The sequence below is a fragment of the Lepisosteus oculatus genome, chromosome 14 (genome assembly GCF_040954835.1).
Source record: "Lepisosteus oculatus isolate fLepOcu1 chromosome 14, fLepOcu1.hap2, whole genome shotgun sequence".
Lineage (NCBI taxonomy): Eukaryota > Metazoa > Chordata > Actinopteri > Semionotiformes > Lepisosteidae > Lepisosteus > Lepisosteus oculatus.
This window is the reverse complement of record NC_090709.1, coordinates 33325489-33347991: the sequence shown is the minus strand read 5'-3', so window position 1 is coordinate 33347991 and position 22503 is coordinate 33325489. Positions and strand designations below refer to the sequence as shown.

Below are 22503 nucleotides of genomic sequence, written 5' to 3'. Positions count from 1 at the left end.
TGGACTGTAAACAGGCGCCGTCCTGCGGATGAGACGTCAAACCAAGGTCCTGACTGTCTGTGCTCATTAACAATCCCGGGGTGTTTCTGGAGAAGAGTAGGGGTGTTACCCCAGTATCCTGGCCTGATTCCCCCCCAATTGTCTTGACCCATCATGGCCTCCTAATCACCCCCCTCTCTGAACTGGCTCCATCCCTCTGCTCTCCTCCCCACTGGATCCCCCTGACCTGGGAAGAGCTCTGAGTGGAGAGTCCAGACGAATTAATTATTATTATTATTATTATTCGTGCTGCACTGGGCTTCAGTTCTGGCAGTGAGAGAGGGACTCTGTGATCAGTACAGATACTTATGACTGTATAATAATACACGATAGAAATGGAAAACAGGGTAGCGCTGTAGTCTCTTCGAAACGTTTTGAACTGCCAGAAGAAGTTTTCACAACCCGGACTCGTGAAGGTACAGGTCTTCTCCCATCGTCCGGAGTAAGGTGAGAGGTCACCCCCTCGGGGCGCAGTATCCCCGATGCACCCCCCCACCACCACCCAAAACGACACACAAAAGTGTATGGTGTCCTGGTGATTTCTCCCGTTTTGAACAGAGTTTAATGTCGCGTTTCTACTTTATTAGAGAGAGGCACTGAACATCCTGTGATGGACTGGTGTCCTGTCCAGGGTGTGTGAGTGTGTGTGTGTCCTGTGATGGACTGCTGTCCTGTCCAGGGTGTGTGAGTGTGTGTGTGTCCTGTGATGGACTGGTGGATCACAATATTAATTCTCCTCCTTGATTCCCTCCCTCATCGCCAGAGTGAAAGCGGGACACGGCAGTAAAAGCTCAGCCCTGCGGCTGGTGGTCCTCTCGGCCACACGGGGGCGCTGTGGCTCCACGGGGGGGGTTATGTTCAAGTCCCGCTGGGAATCGCACCGACGCGGCGGAGTTCGTGAACGTCCCAGACACCAAGAAAACGAGAGAGAGAAAAAAGGTTGTTTTCGGGGTTCAAGAAGCAACCCCGAGATTCAGGGAGTTTCCCCGCTGAGCTTACTCTGCCGAAAACACGCAGGTTTTATTTTTTTCCCGTGCCCCCCCTCACACAGGCCGTTTCTGTAGCGTGAAGTTGTGTTTTTTTGCGCGGCGGTCGGTGAGGGGTGAAATTTTCTTTTTTCCCACGGTCTGAAACAGAAACGGCCGGGTGGTGTTGTAGAGAGGTTGACGTGCCTGGATTTCCTCGTCTCCGAAGCCCGTTTTTTTGGGGGGGGTCGTGAGGTCCCACGCAGCGCTCGGAACAGAAAATGCCGTCTCTTTTCCCCGCAGGACAGGGGGGAACCCGTGTTTTTTGGACGTGGCGTGGCCCGAAATTTCCGCCCTTGGCCGCTAGAGGGGGGTGGAGGTTGGTCTTTCTTTGACTTGGGGGTAGGGGGGGTGCTAATTTCACTGAACCATACCTAACGGAAACCCGTGTTGGACGTGGGGGTGCTGAATGCGCCCTCGACGTGATTTTGTTTTTAAATTCAAGTGCAGCTTTTGTAACCATTGGGCCGGAAACACCTGGACCCGTTTCCCCTGCCTGTCCGAGGTGGCGACTACCGGGGTCGTACAGGGACACCCGGCTGGCCGCTGAGAGTTGGAAAAATAAAATGTCCACCTAAAAAAAAAACAACCGCGAAAAATGTCGGCCATTTTTGTTTCGCGGCCGAGCCGTGAGCGCGTCGGGGGCGACATCACGGGGGCGTCACAATGAGCCGCCTGACGTCACAGAGCGGCGGAATCTAGCGAGGGGCGGCGCCGGAGCCCCGTGAGCTCAGAGGAGTGAAGGGAGAGGAGGAGGAAAGGACTATATAGCGCTTTCTAAACACGTGTTTCTTCCAAAAAAGATTCGTGGGTTACTTCGACTTCAATCAAATAATAGTTCCAGCTTCAGATTCACTCTGAAGTATCCCCGTGAAATCGGCAAGTCAGTTAAAAATGCCGCTGTCGAGAAATAACAAAATAAGTTGAGAAATAAGTTGGTTTTTTTTTCCCGTTACTCCACTCTTATGGGTGTGATCGTGCTGTAAAAAGATATTGAGAGGAGGTGCACCTCTACACAGAGAGTGGTGGGGGTGGGGAACAAGCTGCCCAGCCCTGTGGTTGAAGCCGATACCCTGGCTTCTCTCCAGACACAGCTGGGTGAGCTCCTCCAGTCAGGACAGGAGGCTCTACTTTACACTATACACAGAGGGGGGCGGGGGTGGGGAACAAGCGGCCCAGCTGTGTGGCTCCGCCCCCTCCCCTCCCCTCTGTGACTCTGCTTGTCTCGGCAGGGCGATGGACCGACAGAGATGCCGCACGGCCGTGCGCGGTCGCAGCAGGACCCGGGCCCGGCGAGGCGTCGTAAGTCCACCCCTCCCGCCCGCCGTCCAGCGTCCAGCGTCCAGCCCTCCTCCGACTGGCCTCTCGGCCCCCAGCAGCGCTCACTGTATTATAATAATAATAATAAACTTCACTGATAGAGCACCTTTCACACACATAGCAGCGCAAAGCGCTTGACAGACCAGGTCTCAAGGTAACACCTCCAGACGAGGAGAGAAAGTTCCAGTGGTGATCTTGACTGAGGACACGCCCTCGGCTCAAGAGACAGGGTCGCGGGTCCGAGGAAAACCAAGCTGCAGGTCCATTATGGCCTTCTGAGAGCACAGATTGCCTCTGGACGTCCTACACTCTTCTTGGACACACTGTAGAGACTCACCTGTCCGGACTCTCACTGGACACACTGTAGAGACTCACCTGTCCAGACTCTTACTGGACACACTGTACACACTCACCTGTCCAGACTCTCACTGGACACACTGTAGAGACTCACCTGTCCAGACTCTCACTGGACACACTGTAGAGACTCACCTGTCCGGACTCTCACTGGACACTCTGTAGAGACTCACCTGTCCAGACTCTCACTGGACACATTGGTCAGACTCACCTGTCCAGACTCTCACTGGACACACTGGTCAGACTCACCTGTCCAGACTCTCACTGGACACACTGTACACACCCACCTGTCCACACTCTCACTGGACACACTGTAGAGACTCACCTGTCCACACTCTCACTGGACACACTGTAGAGACTGCCCAAGGCCCCTAGTCTCGACACGACTGGGCTGGGCTATTTGGTCAGAGCTGTCTCGGAGATGGGCTGTTTGGCGTCTTCACAGGTCACACCGGTCAGGCCGAACCCGGACTGGCAGCGGGAGAGGTCCTGGCCCAAGTCCCGGTGCTTTTCCGTAAGTCTGACCCGGTCGCCTTCCGCGAGACTGGACCGGCCGCCCTGTGGTGGGCCCGGTGCCCCACATCTACCCTACAGCTCCCCCACTGACCCCTAAACTCCCGATACCCTACAGCTCCCCACACTGACCCCTAAACTCCAGATACCCTACAGCTCCCCCCTCTGACCCCTAAACTCCCGATACCCTACAGTTCCCCTCACTGACCCCTAAACTCCCGATACCCTACAGCTCCACACTCTGACCCCCACAGTCCTGATGGCCGAGAGGTCTCTGCTTGCTGTAGTGATTGAGTGAGCTCTGTGGACCTAACCTCTGTCTTGTGTCCTCGTTTCCAGCGTCTCCTAGTGGTCCGTCATTTCACCAGAGCTGAAGGTGAGATCTGGGGAGGAGACAGAGCACCCCCTAACACCCCTGAGCTAGGTTACAGGGTAAGACAGCTTCTTACTGTTGGACACACCTGTCCACACTCTTTCTGGACACACTGGACACACTCGCCTGTCCGGACTCTTACTGGACACACTGGACACACTCGCCTGTCTGGACTCTTACTGGACACACTGTACACATCCACCTGTCCAGACTCTCACTGGACACACTGTCCACACTCACCTGTCTGGGCTCTTATTGGACACACTGTACACACCCACCTGTCCAGACTCTCACTGGACACACTGTCCACACTCACCTGTCTGGGCTCTTATTGGACACACTGTCCACACTCACCTGTCCAGACTCTTACTGGACACACTGTACACACTCACCTGTCCACACTCTCACTGGACACACTGTACACACTCACCTGTCCAGGCGTAGTCTCTGCTCCTCATCCCCCCTGCGTTGTGTCTCCCCCTCTCCCTGCTGGACAGAATCCCGTGGTGTCTTCGTGTTTCCCCGAGCTCGTCTAGAAGCTTGAGAGGGCGGCCGAGCTGCAGCTGGAACTCCCGGGGTCGCCCGGCTCGTCCCGCTCGGGCTCGCCCAGCTCGTTCGGCTCGGTGTCCCCCCCCTCCTCGCCCGAGAGCCCCCTCCGCTCCCCGGCCCCGGCCCCCCCCTCCGGCCCCCTCAGGCCCCTGACCGCCCCGCCCCGCCACCCCCCCTTCCTCCCCGCCATGCCCCTCGAGCCCCCCCTGCTGCCCGGGGCGGTGCCCCTGCCCCTGCCCCCGCCCGTCCTGCCCCCCATCGCCCGCCCGGCCCCGCCAGGCCCCGCCTGGGGCTCCCCGGTGCGGAGGGCAAGGAGAGAGGCTGAGATGTCTGACGAGGCAAGTGTGACTGTCTGTCCGTCTGTCCGTCTGTCTGTCCATCTGTCCTTCTGTCCGTCTATCCTTCAGTCCATCTGTCCCTCTGTCCATCTGTCCCTCTGTCTTTCTGTTCTTTTCTCTGTCCATCTGTCCATCTGTCTTTCTGTCCTTTTCTCTGCCTTTCTGTCCATCAGTCCATCTGTCCTTTTCTCTGTCTTTTTGTCCGTCTGTACTTCTCTCTTTCTGTCTTTCTGTCCTTTTGTCTGAGTCTCTCCATGTCTCCCTGCTCTCTGTCTGTCCTGCGTTGTCCCAGCTGGGTCTCTCTCCCTGTGTCTCTCCGTGTGTCTCCCTGCTCTCTGTCTGTCCTGCGTTGTCCCAGCTGGGCCTGTCTCCCTGTGTCTCTCCGTGTGTCTCCCTGCTCTCTGTCTGTCCTGCGTTGTCCCAGCTGGGCCTGTCTCCCTGTGTCTCTCCGTGTGTCTCCCTGCTCTCTGTCTGTCCTGCGTTGTCCCAGCTGGGTCTCTCTCCCTGTGTCTCTCCGTGTGTCTCCCTGTCTGTCTCTCTGTCTGTCCTGCGTTGTCCCAGCTGGGCCTGTCTCCTCTGCTCTCTGCCTTCAGCTCTGTTCGCCGATGTCCCGCCAGCCCGTCACTCTCTCAGCCTGTCTCTTGACTTGCAGGAGGAAGAGGAGGTGGAGACAGCTCTTCCGGCAGGAGAGAGGAAGGAGGTCAGTGCTGGTCCCACCCTGCCCCCTGTCCTGTCTGTGGTGGAGTTTTGCCGTCTTGTCTGTCCCTGGGTCTCAGTGTCTCTCTCTCTTTCAGCCCTGTCTGTCAGTGTCTCTCTCGGCCTGCTGTCTGCCTGTCCCTGCCTCTCTGTCTCTCTCTCTTTCAGCCCTGTCTGTCAGTGTCTCTCTCCTCCTCCTCTCTGTCCTCAGTGTGTCTCTCTCCTCCTCTCTGTCCTGTGGTGTCCAGTGGGTCAGTATTAGTGGGCTACACCCAGGCTCACTCACTGCGAGTGTGATCTCAGCAGAGTCTCTGTGCTCTTGGGACACTTGACTCACCTGTCTCTCTCTTTCTCTCCCTGTGCTGTCCCTCTCCTGCCCCCTCTCTCCCTACTCGGACTCCAGCTGGAGGAGGTCCAATCACCACCTCCTGTGAGACAGAAGAAAAAGAAGGTGGGTAATGCTCTGATCCTCTCTTTACTCCTGTCCAGTGTCCAGTCAGTGTGTCTGTATGAACCCTTCTCTCTCTCAGTGCAGTGTTCATGTACTGGAGTGTCCAGTCAGTGTGTCTGTATGAACCCCTCTCTCTCTCAGTGCAGTGTTCATGTCCTGGAGTGTCCAGTCAGTGTGTCTGTATGAACCCCTCTCTCTCTCAGTGCAGTGTTCATGTCCTGGAGTGTCCAGTCAGTGTGTCTGTATGAACCCCTCTCTCTCTCAGTGCAGTGTTCATGTTCTGGAGTGTCCAGTCAGTGTGTCTGTATGAACCCCTCTCTCTCTCAGTGCAGTGTTCATGTCCTGGAGTGTCCAGTCAGTGTGTCTGTATGAACCCCTCTCTCTCTCTCTCTCTCAGTGCAGTGTTCATGTCCTGGAGTGTCCAGTCAGTGTGTCTGTATGAACCCCCCTCTCTCTCTCTCAGTGCAGTGTTCATGTCCTGGAGTGTCCAGTCAGTGTGTCTGTATGAACCCCTCTCTCTCTTAGTGCAGTGTTCATGTCCTGGAGTGTCCAGTCCGACTCTTAACGTGACTCTCCTGTTTCTGCTTCAGAAGCGCCGATGCGTCTTTTTGAAGTCCCTGAGCTGCGTGTCAGTGGAGACAGAAGATCAGGACGAGCCGATGGAGGCGGCGGAGACCGTAGCTCAGGAGAGGAAGAGCGAGGGAGAGGAGGAGCAGGCTGCCGGGAAGGACAAGAAGAGGAAGAGGAGGTGCAGGTGAGCAGAGAGGGGGGCGCCGCCCGGTCGTGTCTGTGATTCAAGGAGGAGTCTTCTCTTGCTGTTTGATGTCATGGTGACGTCTGTGTCTGTGTCCCTCAGACCTGCAATAACAATATTCTTTCCAGGTTCCTTTCCTGGTTCTGTGCCTGCTAAGATCTGGACTGGACTAGACTGGACTGAATTGGACTGGACCGGAGCTGAGGGACACCAGACGACTGGACTGCAGCCTAGGGACACCAGACTGGACTGGACCGAAGCTGAGGGACCCCAGACTGTGCTGGACCGAAGCTGAGGGACCCCAGACTGGACTGGACAGGAGCTGAGGGACACCAGACTGTGCTGGACCGAAGCTGAGGGACCCCAGACTGTGCTGGTCTGAAGCTGAGGGACCCCAGACTGGACAGCACTGGAGCTGAGGGACACCAGACTGGACTGGACTGGAGCTGAGGGGCCCCAGACTGGACTAGACTGGAGCTGAGAGGCCCCAGACTGGACTGGACCAAAGCTGAGGGACCTCAGGCTGTGCTGTACCGAAGCTGAGGGACCCCAGACTGTGCTGGACCGAAGCTTAGGGACCCCAGTCTGAACCGAAGCTGAGGGACCCCAGTCTGTGCTGGACCGAAGCTGAGGGACCCCAGACTGGACCGAAGCTGAGGGACCCCAGTCTGTGCTGGACCGAAGCTGAGGGACCCCAGACTGGACCGAAGCTGAGGGACCCCAGTCTGTGCTGGACCGAAGCTGAGGGACCCCAGACTGTGCTGGACCGATGCTGAGGGACCCCAGTCTGGACTGAAGCTGAGGGGCCCCAGACTGGTCTGGACTGAAGCTGAGGGGCCCCAGACTGGACTGATGACCTTTTTTTAAGCATCAATAAAAATTTTTTTAAAAAAATCTGTTTAGCTTTTGGTTTTTTCCCTCTCCCCCCCCCCTAAGGTTCCTGCTGGGAGAGGTGTGAGTGGGGCCAGCAGGGGGCGCTCTCACCCTGCAGTCTGTGTGGGTCCTGATGCCCCAGTATAGTGACGGGGGACACTGGACTGTAAACGGGCGCCGTCCTTCGGATGAGACGTAAAACCGAGGTCCTGACTCTCTGTGCTCGTTAACAATCCCGGGGTGTTTCTGGAGAAGAGTAGGGGTGTTACCCCAGTGTCCTGGCCTGATTCCCCCCCTGGAGTTGACCCATCATGGCCTCCTTATCACCCCCCTCTCTGAACTGGCTCCATCCCTCTGCTCTCCTCCCCACTGAGAGCTGCTGTGTGCTGAGCGGACTGGAGCATCATCCAGGTAGGGCCTGCACACTGGGGGGGCTGGAGGGGATCCCCCTGACCTGGGAAGAGCTCTGAGTGGAGAGTCCAGACTTATTAATTATTATTATTATTCATGCTGCACTGGTCTTCAGTCCTGGCAGTGAGAGGGGGACTCTGTGATCAGTACAGATACTTATGACTGTCTAATAATACACGATAGAAATGGAAAACAGGGTAGCGCTGTAGTCCCTTCGAAACGTTTTGAACTGCCAGAAGAAGTTTTCACAACCCGGACTCGTGAAGGTACAGGTCTTCTCCCTTCGTCCGGAGTAAGGTGAGAGGTCACCCCCTCGGGGCGCAGTATCCCCGATGCACCCCCCCACCACCACCCAAAACGACACACACTTCTGTGACGATTGGGAGACCCCGGTTCGACCAGCCCCCACGGTGGAGGAAACGACCCGCTGGAGAGAACACGCAGACTCCACACAGAAGGGTCACCTCGGCATTTATTCCAACAGCAAAACAACACCAGAGAGAAATGGTCTCCGAAAGATAAGCGCACACCGGGAAAAACACGACGGGGTCATTACAAATGGGAATAGGAGTTCTTTTTTTCTTTTCCGGACGTCAGTTGTATCGTGTCCTGGTGATTTCTCCCGTTTCGAACGGAGTTTAATGTCGCGTTTCTACTTTATTAGAGAGAGGCACTGAACTTTGGGGAACGTGACATCCACCCAGTATTACTAGTAGGTTGATAAATATAAATGTTCTTTTTCCCCCCGTATGATACCTCGCGAAATATAACGATGGCCAACTCCATAAGTCGAAATTTAAACCCTTCTCACGCTACAAGACAGTTCGTCAACATCACCGCGGCCCGAAGCGCGACCTTCGGTATGACGTTGGCGGAAAAGGGGGTAGGGTAAGTACGTCTCAGCCGGGGGAAGCCCCTATCACGTGAGAGGGGTGCGGCGGGCGACGAGCCCCCGGGGGCGAAGAGAAGTTGATTTGCGTGGGGTGTGGAAACACTACACGACCGGGCAAGCGAGCCGTTTTTTTTTTGTTTTGTTTTTTCCAGAACATCAGAACAACCGCAGAGATGACCATCGATCCACCTCCAGACGTTTCCTTTTTTGTCCTCTTTGGCCTCCAAAATAAAAAAAAACTGGGATCCATCGTGGCGTTGCCAAATTAAAACGTCAACCACTTTTCGGGCTTTCGTGCTGTCCATGATGAAACCGTCATGGTTGTGTAAGCATACGTTACGTCACAGACCGGCGGCACTCGGACGTGAGGAGTGTCGTTACATTTTTGAAATGGCACGTCAGACAAGATCTCTGACAAGATCTCCGAAAAACCCAAACCTGTAAAATTCAATTTCAATTCAGTTTTTTTATATAGCACCTTTCACAACAAGAATGCCCCAAGGCCCCGAACAAAGGAGTTGTTCCACACCCCCGCCACCCTCTGTGTACAGTAGAGCCCCCTGTACTGACTGGAGGAGCTCACCCAGCTGTGTCTGGAGAGAAGCCGGGGTATCAGCTTCAACCACAGGGCTGGGCGGCTTGTTCCCCACCCCCTTCTGTGTACAGAAGAGCCTCCTGTCCTGACTCCAGTAGGAAATGTCACCTGGAGGCAACACACCGGCTTCTTTTAACAGATCACCTCGGGAATCGGGAACAACGGAGCTGTGTGCGGCCGTCTGTACGGAGGGTTTCAGCGCGGCGGGGCTCCGGGCTCGGGTCTGGACCCGGGGGGGGGGGGGGACTGTCTGTGTGGAGTCTGCATGTTCTCCCTGTGTTCTCCGGGTCCAAAGACAGGCTTTTGGGCTAATTGGCTTCTGGGAAAACTGGCCCTGGTGTGTGTGTGTCCTGTGATGGAGTGCTGTCCTTTCCAGGGTGTGTGAGTGAGTGTGTGTTTGTCATGTGACGGACTGGTTCCTGTCCAGGGTGTGTGAGTGTGTGTGTCTGAGTGTCCTGTGAGGGACTGGTGTCCTATCCAGGTTGTGTGTGTGTGTCCTGTGAAGGACTGGTGTCCTGTTCAGGGTGTGTGAGTGTGTGTGTGTGTCCTGTGATGGACTGGTGTCCTATCTAGGGTGTGTGTATGTCCTGTGATGGACTGGTGTCCTGTCCAGGGTGTGTGAGTGAGTGTGTGTGTGTCCTGTGAAGGACTGGTGTACTGTCCAGGGTGTGTGAGTGTGTGTGTCTGTGTGTCCTGTGATGGACAGATGGTACCAAGCCTGGACACCCATGAGACACTGGCTTCCTCAGAAGACACTCACGGAGGGCACACTGTCCCTAACCCGGGTCCAGAAGAAACTACAGTGATCTATAATTCCTGCGCCTCGGAAGGGTTTATGACGTCTATGTCCGGCGCCCGCGCCCGTGGACCGGCGGTTTGGCGTCGCGCTCCGCAGCTCGAGCTTCGGTGCGAGGCAGGGCGGGAGGGAGTCGATGTGGCCTCGGCGCCATCTTTGTTGGTGAGTTAATTGTGACCGTTGCGGTACAACAAACCGTCAATAAAGCTTTTCCCACCCCGTCCAGTATTTCTGTCGCGGCCCACGTCCCTTACAATCGACAAACTATAAAAAAAACAGTAGCCCTTCGCAACATTACATGCCATTTTTTTTATTTTAAACGTCCGCTAGATACGCAGGTGGCTCGATACCTGTCTTATCCTCGCCGGCGTCTTTATACCGGCAAGTGAATTTTATTTGGGGTCCCTCAGAATTGTGACAGAAATGTCAGTGAACCACAATAAAAAACGAAACTTTTTTTTAAAGGCGGTGAATGGATTTTTTGAGTAACCGTGTAGCGACTAACGTAAGGAAAAAAAAGTTGTCTTTCCCTACGAAGACGTTTTGGTACAGGACTTTCATTAAATATCAGTTGTGCATAGCGTTTTACAAAAAGTTGATGATGATCTTGGAGATAATTGCAAAGGAAAATTGAGATAACTACCAAAACATTACGTGTGAAACGACAGGACAGAACTTTGAACCCACAAAGAAACAAAGGTATGAAATATTGCCTCGTCATGGGGGGTTGATAATTGTAGTAAGTGTTCCTAATTTTCGTAAAGAAATGTATATTATGGGAGTCACACGTGAGATTTAGTGTATATACGTTTCATATTGTGCATATATACAGGGTTAAAAAGTGGAATGAGTATGATTATAAACTCGTGTGTCCTATAATCAGATAATTTTTGAACAAGCTTTGATTAGACAGGTGAAAAACAACATCAGATCCTTTTTTTTAATATATTCTCACGTCTGAATATCAGCTTCTCCCCTCTGGCCAACATTTCAGGGCTCCCAGGTGTAGATCCCAAATTGAAACAAATATTAATTTGTTACCCAGTTAAACAGTTAATAGAAGTGAGTGACCAGGGTAAATAAAGGTGGGTCAGTGTAAACTGTTTATTCTGGACCAGACTTCGTCATGTGTGATATGTCATGACTTCTTATATTAAGTTTTATCTTTATATTTAGTTCTACATGTGTAATAGATGCGATGTGTGTCCATAAAAAGGTTTCTCCAGGGGAAAATCAAGTTCGTTTTAAAACCGTGTTTCCTTTTTAGGGTACGTTTGCATTCCAAGTGTGGGGTTTTTGCCTTTTTATCATATTTTGGATGTGAATCCGTGGTATTTTTGCTGAGACAAGTTGCCTTTCTTATACGCGGAGGGATCTGCTCGTGAGATGTCCGCTTGGTCCATTTCTGAGCTCAGTATAAGGTGTAGAAAGCATGACTGTCATCATAACCCGCATCTCACCCAGGTGTGGAATAATGTTGTGACTATTGCTTCAGCAATAACATGCTGATTGCATGTTACTAGATGGGTATAACAGAGATCTCAACTACTGAGGGGCCTTATTAATAAAGTCTCCACAGCCGAAGCGCTGTGTCTCTTTTCAGCTGGCGATAAACCTTTCCTCGATCCTTTGCGGACTTGTAAAACTGTTCCTGATCAGAATAAAAAACGCTCACGCTAATACACAAGCACCCGTGCCTCGCCAAAGCTGACAAATAAACAGACGGACAAGCCGCACTGCACGTGTGAACAGGGGAATGAGCGAGCGAGCGGGGATAGGGCGCCTCCTGCACTTAAAAGCTTACAGCACCTGGTATTCCCAGGCGGTCTCCCATCCAAGTACTAACCAGGCCCATCCCTGTTTAGCTTCCGAGATCAAACGAGATCAGGCGTGCTCAAGGGGGTGTGGCCGTAAGCGAGAGCAAGGCTCGCTGGCACCCTTCTTATTGAGAGGACAGCTCCGTCACCTCTTTTACGACGCTGCTTTTTTTCCCTTGCGTTTTTCTCTTCTTCCCACGTTCTCTCTCTTCACTGCCTTCGTCCCCACTCTATTTCACTTCAGCCTTTCACTCTTGCTTCCTTCCAATGAGGACGGAGCTGCGGGAGAAAGGGCGCTATAGAGGATCGCTGTGGAGAGCTGCTGCTGTGCTTTGACATCTGAGCTCTGTGGAAAACAATCTCAATACAATTCTGAAAAACGCGACTCTCCGAACGCCAGCCGAACAAGTCTCCACAGCCGAAGCGCTGTGTCTCTTTTCAGCTGGCGATAAACCTTTCCTCGATCCTTTGCGGACTTGTAAAACTGTTCCTGATCAGAATAAAAAACGCTCACGCTAATACACAAGCACCCGTGTCTCGCCAAAGCTGACAAATAAACACCTCACCCAAGGAGAAAATCAGGCGCTCCAGTCTCTCCGCAACAGGGATGATATCGTCATCAAACCAGCGGACAAAGGAGGTGCTGTTGTGGTGTGGCGTAAGGATCTATATATCTTTGAAGCCTCTAGACAACTAACTGACACTTCTGCCTACCTCCCTCTCCAACAGGACCCTACCACTGACTACCAAAAGGAAGTGGTATCCACCATTTCCCTTCTTATCAGCAGTAACGAGCTCCCCCAGGAGGCGAACCGGCTCATCATGGAACATCCACAGGTATCTCAATTTTACCTCCTCCCCAAAATCCACAAACCGGACACCCCTGGACGCCCTATCGTATCAGCATGTAACTGTCCAACTACTTACATCTCAGCCTTTCTCGACAGCCTCATGAGACCGCTGGTTGAAGATCTTCCCTCATACATCAAAGACACCAACCACGCGCTCCAACTTTTCAATGATTTCCAATTTCAGGGTACCGAATGCCACATTTTTACCATGGACATCACATCTCTGTACACCGTCATTCCCCATAATGACGGCCTTACAGCACTCAAGCACACCCTGGACAAACGCACAGTGCTTGATCCACCCACCCACACCCTGGTACGCCTTGCAGAATTGGTCCTCACACTGAACGCATTCTCTTTCAATAATCTTTTTTACCAACAGGTCAGTGGAGTTGCCATGGGCACCAGAATGGGACCCAGCTATGCCAACATTCTTGTCGGCTGGGTAGAAGAACGCTTCTTCGCCTCCTACACTGGCTATGTCCCTGACCTCTACAAACGATATATTGATGATTGCGTCGGTGCCGCCACATGCTCCAACGATCAGCTCGAGTTCTTCCTGCACCATTTCACCAACTTCCACCCGTCCCTCAAATATACAGTTCACATATCTTCCACCACTCTTCCGTTTCTAGACATCCACTTGTCTATCAACTACCCCCGACTTTCCACTTCAGTTTATTACAAACCCACGGATTCACACAGCTACCTCCTGTACAGCTCATTTCACCCCAACCACACTAAAAACTCTCTTCCTTTTTCACAGTTCCTTAGGTTACGAAGACTATGCAGCGACGACATCGACTTCGAGAACCAAGCCCTCGAAATGTACTCATTTTTTATCAACAGAGGATATCCCAGCAGTGTGATTGACAGGGCCCTTGCCCGAGCCAAAAACACCCCCCGGACCATCAACCCGATCAGGAACTCCCGCCGTAACAACCGCATTCCCTTGGTGCTTCCTTACCACCCTAACACACTTCCTATCCCCAGGACCATTAACCAGAATTTTTCCATCCTACAGGATGATCCCTCCATTGGGGCCCTCTTTTCTGATCGCCCTATCATCTCATATCGCCGACCACCTAATCTGCGTAACCTCCTTGTTCACAGCTCCCTTGACCGCCCTCAACAACCATCCACACCAGGCACTTTCCCTTGCAACAGAGCTCGCTGTATCACCTGCAAGTACACAGCCACCACCACACTCATTCAAGGCCCCTCAGGACAATTCCGGATCACCCAGACAGCATCTTGTACCTCCAGCAACCTTATTTACTGTATCTCTTGCAGTAAATGCCCAGCCATCTACATTGGAGAAACAGGAAGGAGACTCGGAGACCGCTTCAGAGAACACGTCAGGGCTGTGAAGATTAAAGATCTCTCCAAGCCCATTGTTTCTCATTTCACCTCTGACGGCCACGACCACACTAATCTCTCCGTCTGTGTTCTCAAAGACGGTTTTCTGAACTCATACATCAGAAAGACCACCGAAACTAAAATTATTCTGCAGTTAGGATCACACATTCTCCCTTCCCTTAACGACAGATTACTGTTCTTTTAAATTTTCTCCATTCATTGGAAGTTTCATTTCACACCTCTCTGCACCCATTCTGACTTCACACCTCTTGATTGGCCTCTCTTTCTGTCCCCTGCTCCCGCCTCTCACTCCTCCTCCCTCCCAACCTTTGTTCTCCCGCTACTTTACCTTTGCCTACTGCCCTGTCTCTCTCACACCTGAAGAAGGCTCCACGGCCGAAACGTTGTGTTCTCTTTCTTCTTTTTTTCAGCATGGAATAAACCTATTACTTGTTCCTTTGCAGCCTACGCATGCTGACGCAGCTACCCACCTGACAAATAAACAGACAGACAAGCCGCACTGCACGTGTGAACAGGGGAATGAGCGAGCGAGCGGGGATAGGGCGCCTCCTGCGCTTAAAAGCTTACAGCACCTGGTATTCCCAGGCGGTCTCCCATCCAAGTACTAACCAGGACCATCCCTGTTTAGCTTCCGAGATCAGACGAGATCAGGTGTGCTCAAGGGGGTGTGGCCGTAAGCGAGAGAAAGGCTCGCTGGCACCCTTCTTATTGAGAGGACAGCTCCGTCACCTCTTTTACGACGCTGCTTTTTTCCTTTGCGTTTTTCTCTTCCCACGTTCTCTCTCTTCACTGCCTTCATCCCCGCTCTATTTCACTTCAGCCTTTCACTCTTGCTTCCTTCCAATGAGGACGGAGCTGCGGGAGAAAGGGCGCTATAGAGGATCGCTGTGGAGAGCTGCTGCTGTGCTTTGACATCTGAGCTCTGTGGAAAACGATCTCAATACAATTCTGAAAAACGCGACTCTCCGAACGCCAGCCGAACAAGTCTCCACAGCCGAAGCGCTGTGTCTCTTTTCAGCTGGCGATAAACCTTTCCTCGATCCTTTGCGGTCTTGTTAAACTGTTCATGATCAGAGTAAAAAACGCTCACGCTAATACACAAGCACCCGTGTCTCGCCAAAGCTGACAAATAAACAGACGGACAAGCCGCACTGCACGTGTGAACAGGGGAATGAGCGAGCGAGCGGGGATAGGGCGCCTCCTGCGCTTAAAAGCTTACAGCACCTGGTATTCCCAGGCGGTCTCCCATCCAAGTACTAACCAGGCCCATCCCTGTTTAGCTTCCGAGATCAGACGAGACCAGGTGTGCTCAAGGATGGGACTTGGATGGGAGACCGCCTGGGAATCGCTGTGGAGAGCTGCTGCTGTGCTTTGACATCTGAGCTCTGTGGAAAACAATCTCAATACAATTCTGAAAAACGCGACTCTCCGAATGCCAGCCGAGCAAGTCTCCACAGCCGAAGCGCTGTGTCTCTTTTCAGCTGGCGATAAACCTTTCCTCGATCCTTTGCGGACTTGTAAAACTGTTCCTGATCAGAATAAAAAACGCTCACGCTAATACACAAGTACCCGTGTCTCGCCAAAGCTGACAAATAAACAGACGGACAAGCCGCACTGCACGTGTGAACAGGGGAATGAGCGAGCGAGCAGGGATAGGGCGCCTACAACGGCATCTCTCCTGTCAAACTTCCTCCTGACTTGTTTGACAGGATCTGGGCCGTGGTGAACAGTGGGAAAGACGCCCTGTGGAGAGTGAGGAACATGGGGCTGTTCAAAGGCATCGAGGTCCCAGTCAAGGCAGCAGGTAGCCTGGCCCTGTTCATCACCCAAGAGAACTATTACCTCAGAGATCTGTGGAGAGAAAGGAGGGAGGAAGCAGAAAATCTGTGGGAAATAGAGAGCATAGGTCAATATCTCAAGAAACTGTGAAAAACATTATCATGTTTAAGTAAAGAATGTGATTTACACCAGAAAAAAAGAAATTGTTGCTATGTAACTGGTACCGTGTCAAAATGTAATGAGATGTGATCATATATACTGTTTTAAGTATGTATATTAATGTAAAGCTTTCTAATTTGTGATGTCCTGTATTTTTTTGTGAAAAGAAAATAAAGTTCTTAAAAAATCGATTCACCCAGGGCGAGGCTCGGCCATTGCACTCCGGCTGTGCTGACCCCTGCGAATTCCCCAAATGTGGGAATCTCGACTGCATAATTTCTGGTAGTGGGGGACTGCATTCGCGCTCTCTCCTGATGTGCTTGGTCCAATATCGGATACGGAAGAGTTACGACACCACGTGCTGCGATAGGATCCCAGTTCGAAAGGAGTCGATGCCACTGCTGGTTCCCGGTTTCTTTTAGTTAGAGGTCCGGAGAAACATTTCAAGCTGGTTACACTACTCCTTCCGGACATTCATTCCCTTTTCAAAGTCAGTCGTTTTGCTGTAGTCTGCATTATTTAGGCTGATTATCGAGGTTAGCCTTTATTTGGTCATGGGGGCCTCGGTACTGTATGCTAATTCTCAAGACAGTTTCACCCGTTTTCTGATTGCTAGGTTCTGTACCAGTGCAGACATGTCAAACAGTGAATGGCTGTACCTCTATTGTATCCGTGCTCAATGAATGAAATCAGTAATAAATGAATATATGTATAGTTATACGATAAACAAGTGGTTTATCGACTCATCTTCATTTGCAGATTTAGAGGCAGCTTCGATATTCATTTTACAAACGTTTTTTTTTTTTATATGGGTCACACACATGCCATAGCAACAAAACATCTCTAGAGATGAGGCTATAGATCACCTTTCCATCCTCCAGGTTTTCTTCCCAAATCCTACGGCACCAACGGCGACCCCTGCTGGCCAAGAGAGCAAAAGCTTGCAGCACCTGGTATTCCCAGGAAGTCTCCCATCCAAGTACTATTCAGGCACAACCCTGCTTAGCTTCCAAGATCAGACGAGATTGGGCACATTCAGGGTGGTGTGGCCACAAGCGAAAGCCATGGCGCCTGACTCGCTACTTGAAGCTGTGTGTGGCTGGGGCTCTGTGCCCCCCGAGCGGGACTGAAGGATCGTTCGTGTGCAACTCTTTGGAAAGGAGCCTCTTTCCAAATTGCATTGCGTACCTGGATGTTGGCGAATGTGCTCCCTTGTGTTGGCTTGTCCCGCACTGGAGGAGAACAAACAAACTGCTCGGAGGAGCACAAGGCAAGTCTTCACAAGACAAAAACCTCCAGTGCACACATGTCAAACAGTGAATGGCTGTACCTCTATTGTATCCGTGCTCAATTTGGGTGGGCAAAACAAGAAAACAAGCGCCGTTTCCTACACATCTGCAGTCACCAATGCACATTCGCAGCATTTCCCGGGACGCAATTTGGCCTCATTTGCATAACACCAGTCCGGCAGATCGCTACGCAAGCTCGCGTCGTGCGCCTGCCATACACCGAACAAACACCGGAGCCTTTTCAGCAATTTCCAAAAAACGGGCCTGCTCGCCTGCCCACAAGGCTCCATCTCTTACCCGCTCTCCAGAGCCTGCTGTCTTCTGTGCTGTTCTCTCGGCACCGCTGCAGCGCACACAACTCCTGTAGCGCGGGGAGAAAGTTTCCACGCTCCGCCGCAGGGAAGGCTCGCTCCGTGCGCACACGTCCTTTCATTGCCAGTTCAACAAGTGCTCCGCATTAGCAGCGTCGGGGCTCCGGCGTGTCGCACCTCACCTCGCACAGCCCCCTCCTTGAATGTCTCGCGCTGGGCATGCCCCGCTCTTCTCCACCTCATCTTATCGCGTGTGACCACCGACAATGGCCACAATGCCGGGGAATGGCACCTGTAAAGTGTTAATTGGGGCACAGGAACAGCCCGTCTCGTCTCGGGGGCCGGCTTCAAAGACAATACAGCAAACACAGCGGGGCGGGGGAAGTAGACGTCACGACACATGCAGGTACATTCAGCTCCGGTGGGAACGACTCATTTGTCGGTCATTAAGTGTTCCCCTTTACCAATCAGTCGGGGTCTCCTCCTAATCCCCGTCTCATATGTAACAATCAATGACGAGGCCCCCCTGTCCCGCGATATTGTATTTGTCTCCTGGCCGCTGGCTGGCGCCGTGAGATTTAGTACTCGCGCAAGAGACCGGGGGCAGAGCGCCCCCCACAAAGTGTGCGCTCCAGGTTCCCTCTCGGGGCTCTGCAACACAGCGGAAAGGCAGCGAGAAGGAGCCTCTTGCTCTGACGCCGCAAGCCACAAGAGGGCGGAGGCGCCGCGCGCCCGGCCGACGTGTTGGACTGGTGTGCTTTATGTGCTGAAATAAACACGCGACAGCCCAGAAATGTTTTCAGAGTGCTGTGCACTGGAGGTTTTTGTCTTGTGAAGACTTGCCTTGTGCTCCTCCGTGCAGTTTGTTTGTTCTCCTCCAGTGCAGGACAAGCCAACACAAGGGAACACATTCGCCAACATCCAGGTACGCAATGCAATTTGGAAAGAGGCTCCTTTCCAAAGAGTTGCACACGAATGATCCTTCAGTCCAACTCGGGGGGCACAGAGCCCCAGCCACACACAGCTTCAAGTAGCGAGTTAGGCGCCATGGCTTGCGCTTGCGGCCACACCACCCTGAATGTGCCCAATCTCGTCTGATCTTGGAAGCTAAACAGGAATGGGCCTGGTTAGTACTTGGATGAGAGACCGCCTGGGGATACCAGGTGCTGTAAGCTTTTAAGCGCAGGAGGCGCCCTATGTTCACACGTGCAGTGCGGCTTGTCCGTCTGTTTATTTGTCAGCTTTGGCGAGACACGGGTGCTTGTGTATTAGCGTGAGCGTTTTTTATTCTGATCAGGAACAGTTTTACAAGTCCGCAAAGGATCGAGGAAAGGTTTATCGCCAGCTGAAAAGAGAGACAGCGCTTCGGCTGTGGAGACTTGCTCGGCTGGCGTTCGGAGAGTCGCGTTTTTCAGAATTGTATTGAGATCGTTTTCCACAGAGCTCAGATGTCAAAGCACAGCAGCAGCTCTCCACAGCGATCCTCTATAGCGCCCTTTCTCCCGCAGCCCCGTCCTCATTGGAAGGAAGCAAGAGTGAAAGGCTGAAGTGAAATAGAGTGGGGACGAAGGCAGTGAAGAGAGAGAACGTGGAAAAAAGAGAAAAACGCAAGGGAAAAAAGCAGCGTCGTAAAAGAGGTGACGGAGCTGTCCTCTCAATAAGAAGGGTGCCAGCGAGCCTTGCTCTCGCTTTCGGCCACACCCCCTTGAGCACGCCTGATCTCGTCTGATCTCAGAAGCTAAACAGGGATGGGCCTGGTTAGTACTTGGATGGGAGACCGCCTGGGAATACCAGGTGCTGTAAGCTTTTAAGCGCAGGAGGCGCCCTATCCCCGCTCGCTCGCTCATTCCCCTGTTCACACGTGCAGTGCGGCTTGTCCGTCTGTTTATTTGTCAGCTTTGGCGAGACACGGGTGCTTGTGTATTAGCGTGAGCGTTTTTTATTCTGATCAGGAACAGTTTTACAAGTCCGCAAAGGATCGAGGAAAGGTTTATCGCCAGCTGAAAAGAGACACAGCGCTTCGGCTGTGGAGACTTGTTCGGCTGGCGTTCGGAGAGTCGCGTTTTTCAGAATTGTATTGAGATCGTTTTCCACAGAGCTCAGATGTCAAAGCACAGCAGCAGCTCTCCACAGCGATTTTCTATAGCGCCCTTTCTCCCGCAGCTCCGTCCTCATTGGAAGGAAGCAAGAGTGAAAGGCTGAAGTGAAATAGAGCGGGGACGATGGCAGTGAAGAGAGAGAACGTGGGAAGAAGAGAAAAACGCAAGGGAAAAAGAGCAGCGTCGTAAAAGAGGTGACGGAGCTGTCCTCTCAATAAGAAGGGTGCCAGCGAGCCTTGCTCTCGCTTACGGCCACACCCCCTTGAGCACGCCTGATCTCGTCTGATCTTGGAAGCTAAACAGGGATGGGCCTGGTTAGTACTTGGATGGGAGACCGCCTGGGAGTACCAGGTGCTGTAAGCTCTTAAACGCAGGAGGCGCCCTATCCCCGCTCGCTGGCTCATTCCCCTGTTCACACGTGCAGTGTGGCTTGTCCGTCTGTTTATTTGTCAGCTTTGGCGAGACACGGGTGCTTGTGTATTAGCGTGAGCATTTTTTATTCTGATCAGGAACAGTTTAACAAGTCCGCAAATGATCGAGGAAAGGTTTATCGCCAGCTGAAAAAAGACACAGCGCTTCGGCTGGGGAGACTTGTTCGGCTGGCGTTCGGAGAGTCGCGTTTTTCAGAATTGTATTGAGATCGGTTTCCTCAGAGCTCAGATGTCAAAGCACAGCAGCAGCTCTCCACAGCGATCCTCTATAGCGCCCTTTCTCCCGCAGCTCCGTCCTCATTGGAAGGAAGCAAGAGTGAAAGGCTGAAGTGAAATAGAGCGGGGACGAAGGCAGTGAAGAGAGAGAACGTGGGAAGAAGAGAAAAACGCAAGGGAAAAAAAGCAGCGTCGTAAAAGAGGTGACGGAGCTGTCCTCTCAATAAGAAGGGTGCCAGCGAGCCTTGCTCTTGCTTACGGCCACACCCCCTTGAGCACGCCTGATCTCGTCTGATCTCGGAAGCTAAACAGGGATGGGCCTGGTTAGTACTTGGATGAGAGACCGCCTGGGAATACCAGGTGCTGTAAGCTTTTAAGCGCAGGAGGCGCCCTATCCCCGCTCGCTCGCTCACTCCCCTGTTCACACGAGCAGTGCGGCTTGTCCGTCTGTTTATTTGTCAGCTTTGGCGAGACACGGGTGCTTGTGTATTAGCGTGAGCGTTTTTTATTCTGATCAGGAACAGTTTTACAAGTCCGCAAAGGATCGAGGAAAGGTTTATCGCCAGCTGAAAAGAGACACAGCGCTTCGGCTGTGGAGACTTGTTCGGCTGGCGTTCGGAGAGTCGCGTTTTTCAGAATTGTATTGAGATCGTTTTCCACAGAGCTCAGATGTCAAAGCACAGCAGCAGCTCTCCACAGCGATCCTCTATAGCGCCCTTTCTCCCGCAGCTCCGTCCTCATTGGAAGGAAGCAAGAGTGAAAGGCTGAAGTGAAATAGAGCGGGGACGAAGGCAGTGAAGAGAGAGAACGTGGGAAGAAGAGAAAAACGCAAGGGAAAAAAAGCAGCATCGTAAAAGAGGTGACGGAGCTGTCCTCTCAATAAGAAGGGTGCCAGCGAGCCTTGCTCTCGCTTACGGCCACACCCCCTTGAGCACGCCTGATCTCGTCTGATCTAGGAAGCTAAACAGGAATGGGCCTGGTTAGTACTTGGATGGGAGACCGCCTGGGAATACCAGATGCTGTAAGCTTTTAAGCGCAGGAGGCACCCTATCCCCGCTCGCTCGCTCATTCCCCTGTTCACACGTGCAGTGCGGCTTGTCCGTCTGTTTATTTGTCAGCTTTGGCGAGACACGGGTGCTTGTGTATTAGCGTGAGCGTTTTTTATTCTGATCAGGAACAGTTTTACAAGTCCGCAAAGGATCGAGGAAAGGTTTATCGCCAGCTGAAAAGAGACACAGCGCTTCGGCTGTGGAGACTTGTTCGGCTGGCGTTCGGAGAGTCGCGTTTTTCAGAATTGTATTGAGATCGTTTTCCACAGAGCTCAGATGTCAAAGCACAGCAGCAGCTCTCCACAGCGATCCTCTATAGCGCCCTTTCTCCCTCAGCTCCGTCCTCATTGGAAGGAAGCAAGAGTGAAAGGCTGAAGTGAAATAGAGCGGGGACGAAGGCAGTGAAGAGAGAGAACGTGGGCAGAAGAGAAAAACGCAAGAGAAAAAAAGCAGCGTCGTAAAAGAGGTGACGGAGCTGTCCTCTCAATAAGAAGGGTGCCAGCGAGCCTTGCTCTCGCTTACGGCCACACCCCCTTGAGCACGCCTGATCTCGTCTGATCTCGGAAGCTAAACAGGGATGGGCCTGGTTAGTACTTGAATGGGAGACCGCCTGGGAATACCAGGTGCTGTAAGCTTTTAAGCGCAGGAGGCGCCCTATCCCCGCTCGCTCGCTCATTCCCCTGTTCACACGTGCAGTGCGGCTTGTCCGTCTGTTTATTTGTCAGCTTTGGCGAGACACGGGTGCTTGTGTATTAGCGTGAGCGTTTTTTATTCTGATCAGGAACAGTTTAACAAGTCCGCAAAGAATCGAAGAAAGGTTTATCGCCAGCTGAAAAGAGACACAGCGCTTCGGCTGTGGAGACTTGTTCGGCTGGCGTTCGGAGAGTCGCGTTTTTCAGAATTGTATTGAGATCGTTTTCCACAGAGCTCAGATGTCAAAGCACAGCAGCAGCTCTCCACAGCGATCCTCTATAGCGCCCTTTCTCCCGCAGCTCCGTCCTCATTGGAAGGAAGCAAGAGTGAAAGGCTGAAGTGAAATAGAGCAGGGACGAAGGCAGTGAAGAGAGAGAACGTGGGAAGAAGAGAAAAACGCAAGGGAAAAAAAGCAGCGTCGAAAAAGAGGTGACGGAGCTGTCCTCTCAA

General features: G+C 52.5%; 8 non-coding genes and 3 pseudogenes across 8 annotated transcripts; 7 read left to right on the top strand and 4 right to left on the bottom strand.

The window, feature by feature from the left end:
* Positions 1-11776: 11776 nt before the first annotated feature.
* LOC138244932 (5S ribosomal RNA) lies at positions 11777-11895 on the bottom strand. The gene has a single exon (XR_011193548.1). It is a non-coding gene; the product is annotated as a 5S ribosomal RNA (ribosomal RNA).
* A 2692-nt stretch (positions 11896-14587) lies between these two features.
* On the bottom strand, positions 14588-14706 carry LOC138245477 (5S ribosomal RNA). The gene has a single exon (XR_011194087.1). It is a non-coding gene; the product is annotated as a 5S ribosomal RNA (ribosomal RNA).
* A 533-nt stretch (positions 14707-15239) lies between these two features.
* Positions 15240-15361, bottom strand: LOC138219267 (5S ribosomal RNA; annotated as a pseudogene).
* A 753-nt stretch (positions 15362-16114) lies between these two features.
* On the top strand, positions 16115-16279 carry LOC138243661 (U1 spliceosomal RNA). The gene has a single exon (XR_011192309.1). It is a non-coding gene; the product is annotated as a U1 spliceosomal RNA (small nuclear RNA).
* A 624-nt stretch (positions 16280-16903) lies between these two features.
* Positions 16904-17022, bottom strand: LOC138245019 (5S ribosomal RNA). The gene has a single exon (XR_011193635.1). It is a non-coding gene; the product is annotated as a 5S ribosomal RNA (ribosomal RNA).
* Positions 17023-18621: 1599 nt separating this feature from the next.
* On the top strand, positions 18622-18740 carry LOC138218478 (5S ribosomal RNA; annotated as a pseudogene).
* Positions 18741-19252: 512 nt separating this feature from the next.
* On the top strand, positions 19253-19371 carry LOC138244944 (5S ribosomal RNA). The gene has a single exon (XR_011193561.1). It is a non-coding gene; the product is annotated as a 5S ribosomal RNA (ribosomal RNA).
* A 537-nt stretch (positions 19372-19908) lies between these two features.
* LOC138217238 (5S ribosomal RNA) lies at positions 19909-20027 on the top strand. The gene has a single exon (XR_011180950.1). It is a non-coding gene; the product is annotated as a 5S ribosomal RNA (ribosomal RNA).
* Positions 20028-20564: 537 nt separating this feature from the next.
* LOC138217292 (5S ribosomal RNA) lies at positions 20565-20683 on the top strand. The gene has a single exon (XR_011181004.1). It is a non-coding gene; the product is annotated as a 5S ribosomal RNA (ribosomal RNA).
* A 537-nt stretch (positions 20684-21220) lies between these two features.
* LOC138218852 (5S ribosomal RNA) lies at positions 21221-21339 on the top strand (annotated as a pseudogene).
* Positions 21340-21876: 537 nt separating this feature from the next.
* On the top strand, positions 21877-21995 carry LOC138245402 (5S ribosomal RNA). Its single transcript, XR_011194012.1, has one exon. It is a non-coding gene; the product is annotated as a 5S ribosomal RNA (ribosomal RNA).
* The last annotated feature ends 508 nt before the right edge of the window (positions 21996-22503 follow it).